The sequence below is a fragment of the Macrobrachium nipponense genome, chromosome 7, assembly GCF_015104395.2.
Source record: "Macrobrachium nipponense isolate FS-2020 chromosome 7, ASM1510439v2, whole genome shotgun sequence".
Taxonomy (NCBI): Eukaryota; Metazoa; Arthropoda; class Malacostraca; order Decapoda; family Palaemonidae; genus Macrobrachium; species Macrobrachium nipponense.
Window position 1 is genome coordinate 749,942 of NC_061109.1, and position 4,394 is coordinate 754,335.

Consider the following 4,394-nt stretch of genomic DNA (forward strand, 5'->3'; position numbering starts at 1 on the left):
CACAATGCAAGCACTACACATTTTCTTGACAGAATATTAGAGGGAAGATTTTTGAGGTTGGTCATCAATCATTGCAGATGTTTGTTTGTGCGATGTATCGTTGCCACTGATTGTGAGCAGCAAAAGTAGTTTAGGTATTAGAGGAAACTGAATTGATACTACATTTCCGATTAAATTTTTATAAATCCTAGTCAGGTTGTTCAGTTTTTTTTATTGGATTAATAGTGATATAAAATTTTTGTTGCAGGATTTAACTATTTCATATTTTACAGGGGAGGAAAAACAGCAACGTGAATAGTTTCAACTTGGATGTTTAAGTATGAAGGTCTTAAAATGTGGGAGAATATCAAGTGCAGCCCAATGTCACACACCTGGACCTTAAAGATCTGCTCTTGACTGTTGTCTTGTCAGGTTTTGTTAAAAGTGAAAGAGATGTGTGCTCCAATGATTTTGAAATGCTGAAAATGTTGACCTATCTATACGTACTACATGTAATGTAGTGTAACTTGAATGTGAACAATCTTTGACAACTGGTATTCTTGCAGGAATCAGTTAGGTACTTGTCATGCCTTTTAAAATCAAGCTAATCAATTAAAAAGAAATTTAATTGTGGAAAGGAATCCAAAATTGTCTTAATATTTTATTATTAATTTGCCTGTCATTTTATTTGATTCACCTCAGAATCGTATATCAAATTAGGCTTACGAAATGGAGCCACTTTCATTATTTCATTCACAATTATATAAGTGAACAATAAAATAAAGGTTTTAGTGATAATTTTGATCAGCTGAGACATAACATCTAGTGTTCCTCAGGATAGTGCTCTCCGATCTATATAGTGATATTTGGATTTACTAGTGTCATACTTTTCAGGCCATGAAAGTAAGATAATACAGTGTGCAGATAGTGCCACTTTTATTGCAGTTTGTATTTGCAAGTGTCATACTTTTCACAATAAAAGATTTAGAGGCATTAAAATAGATAGTTCAGTATGCACATAGTGTCAATTTTATTGCATTTTACAATAGAGCATCACCTTATTGCATGTTGAAGTGTGTAGCAGCCTAGACATAACGTTTGAAGTTCTTCAGGATATTGTTTTTGGCTGTGCCAGTCTCATACTTTTCAGGCCTTGAAAAAGAGATGCATGCTGCAGATAGTGCTACTTTCATTGCAATATGCAATTATCATTATCCCCTTAATGTATAGTAAAGTATGAGGCAGTTAACATTAGAATTAATCTGTAAGTTGTGTAGTCTAGAGGGGATGAAGTAAACTCTGGAAAAACCAAAGCTATTCTTCAATCAATCGGTAGCCTGTATCTGTTCTTCTGTTCCAGGGCTCTCAAACTGTAGGTAACAGTGCAAGGAATGATTAAGAGTTCGTCTTTACAAAATGCAAGTTTTTTGTCTCTCTGAACTGTTAACCCTGCCAGTCAAAGGCCTTTGCAATTAATCCTGTTGTGAAAATTTTTTAGAATTAGTATGTTGATGGATAAAATTTAGACTCTTGCACTAATTAAAGACAGATCCTTTGGGAGCCATGTGAAGGTTGAATAAATTAGGGTTGGTCTGTGAACGTACTACTCATGATGAGGTACTTAATTTGATCTCGTTTCAAAGCTCATTACTCACACTTTGTATTAGGATGCCAGAAGAAGGCAAGACACAAGTGAAGGTAGATGCATGAGTTAGAAAATTGCTGTAAAGGTCACAGTATTGTATGTGATACAAAGGCTCAAAGAACATACAAAGTATATGGCAAGAAGTTTGGGTATAGTATGTACGTATTAGCTTTTACACATTAAGATTAGGGATTGCATTACTATTAGCGTTTATACGTTAAGATTAGGAATTGTATTACTGTTAACATTTATACGTTAAGCTTAGGAATTGAATGACTGAGTAGCTCATGCCTTGGTGAGTTTGGGCCACTACCTGTGGTTTTAAATTTATCCTCTGACAGGACTAAGTAGCCAGTGAATCAGATTAGGGTAAATAGCTTATTTCTTATGACGGCCATATTTTTATTGCTTTGCATTCTTTCTATTAAGGTTAGAAGGAAAAATATAATTAAATGTGATATTTATTACATAAATAAGCCTTTAAAATAACGTAGTTACAAACAATTTTTGGGAGAACAAGGCAATTCACGTAGATCGTTGGGAGTTTCCTTCGTTCAGCTTCGCTCGCTGTCTGTAAAGAAATGTTCAGGAAGATAAGTATCGAAAAGTCATGGTCATTTGTGTAGAAGAATATACCCATAGGAATAATAATAACCCACTTAAGATTACCTTACAATTGAGCAACTGAGGTTTACGTTAGTATCAGGAAGGAAATAAAAGGGCCGATGCACCAAAACCAAACACAATCTCGAAATGAACGGTAAACCTAATATAAATTTACTCTGTCATAATATGGGAGTCAATTAGTCATAAATATAACCACTCGAAACAACAATGTATTATATGATTCTCTTACCCAAGTGTTAACAACGTGAATGTATGAATAAGCTAGAGTTACTAGTCCGAGAGCTATATCACCCGAAAGGACAAGAGAATACGATATATAAAACATATTAATCACAAAAAACTATTACGAATCTTTATAAGATTAAAAATTACACAGGAAAACTTGAATAGGCAACACAAGGCACTAAGAGTTTGCAATGATAACCTTAATAAAAAGCCATGTATATTCTTGGTACTCACCATTGTCGAACCATGCACAAAGGGCGTTGCAGATGGATTTTGGCAGATGTTCACAAGAGGGTGACGTAGACCAGGGATCCCTATATAAGCCTTTAGCCTAAGACAGGCATGTCGGGCGAATCAAAATGGTATGAACCTTCCCAAGTGAGTTCGGTCTTTGCTCTGTGACTGCCGGGCTGCCTTGCTCCTCGTCGCCGTTTTCGCTGAATCAAAGCATATGGAAGGAGGAGGAGTTAGCAAACTACCCATCTTTAAAGACTGGACGGCAGGAAAGACAGTTTGATGGTAACAAGAGTAGGGCAATTGAAATACCAGTCTTAATAATTACTAGTCTTTCCTGTCGCCATGTGAAAATATGAAATGTCTTGTACATCGTCCCTCTAATAAGTTTAAACACCAGGCCAAAATATACAAGATTTTAACTAAAGACAGAACGAAATGTCGACCCAGAACAATGATAGGTCTAAACGTCAGCACATAACCCAGACTCCACCTGGACAAAACCATTTATTTATTTATTTATATATATATTTTAATGATAACCAGAAGGAGGATGACTGACAGGAATAAGTGTTGGCCTAACTCATGAATGCACCATGGAACCACACTCCCTTCGGAACATCATTCCTGGGGGCATTAATGGGACCAGGAATAAGGAAGGACCTCCTAGGCCTATAGGATAGGAACACTGCGAATGTATTATAAGCAGACTCTATATCTGGTATATTTGGTATGGTATTAAATCCGAGTTTTTGTTAGATGACCCATATTTAATTGTTTTAAATAAGAGAAAGTATATACAGAAATAGGTATATGTATTGCGTAAATCATTTATAAACATTAATTCTCTTTTTAAGCGTAGTTACTTGTAATTTTGATATATACAGATATATATATTAGGTGTAATGGGTATGTAAATACAGTATGTGGATATGTGTATATGTATGTGCATACATCTAGTAAATGTAAAGGCCTGTCCACACTAGGAAACATTGTTTGCTAACAAAGTTTGCAAACAATGTTTCCTGTCCAGCAGACCTCAGTTGTCGGCAGGATGCTTATCGGTGCAGTAGCCTCTGTGTTGACTTGGTTATTTTAATGTACTCGGGAAGGAATAAGAAAATTAAATAGATCGTGAGGAAGTCTTTAGAAAAAGGAATCTGTCATGCTGACTTGCTTTTGTGGCAGAATTGAAAATAGATACATATATACACGTATACATACACACACACACTTGCACGTATATATTGTGACGAAGTGCCAAGTCTCTGGTTACTACACTTACCAATCATTAAATATTACCACAGTCAGACACTGAAACTTCATCACAGGTACTAAACGACTGAATACTCTAAAGGCAACAGTGATCCCTTAAACAACTTATCGATACTGCAGAAAATCAGACCAAGTTCATTAAAACAGGTATATATGAGGTAAAATTATATGTAATTGAATTAATTAAAGGTCATCAACAACTTTAAAAGTAAGTATTTCCCTGATTTTAAAAGTCTTAGTACTTCCCTGGTTTTAACTCACATCAATTAAATTGAAGAAAAACAGCTCAATTACCAATCTGTTTCTACCTAAACAAAATTAAATATACTAGTGAAAAAGGAAAACATACAAATTTTAAATACAAAAATTTATTATCAAACTCAAAATTTATAAGTGAAATTCACAATCT

The 4,394-nt window shown here is 34.8% G+C and overlaps 1 long non-coding RNA gene across 1 annotated transcript; it reads right to left on the minus strand.

The window, feature by feature from the left end:
- Positions 1–2,072: 2,072 nt before the first annotated feature.
- On the minus strand, positions 2,073–2,889 carry LOC135217087 (uncharacterized). The gene is made up of 2 exons (XR_010315043.1): positions 2,711–2,889; positions 2,073–2,195 (listed from the first exon to the last, which is right to left on the minus strand). It is a non-coding gene; the product is annotated as an uncharacterized LOC135217087 (long non-coding RNA).
- Positions 2,890–4,394: the final 1,505 nt, after the last annotated feature.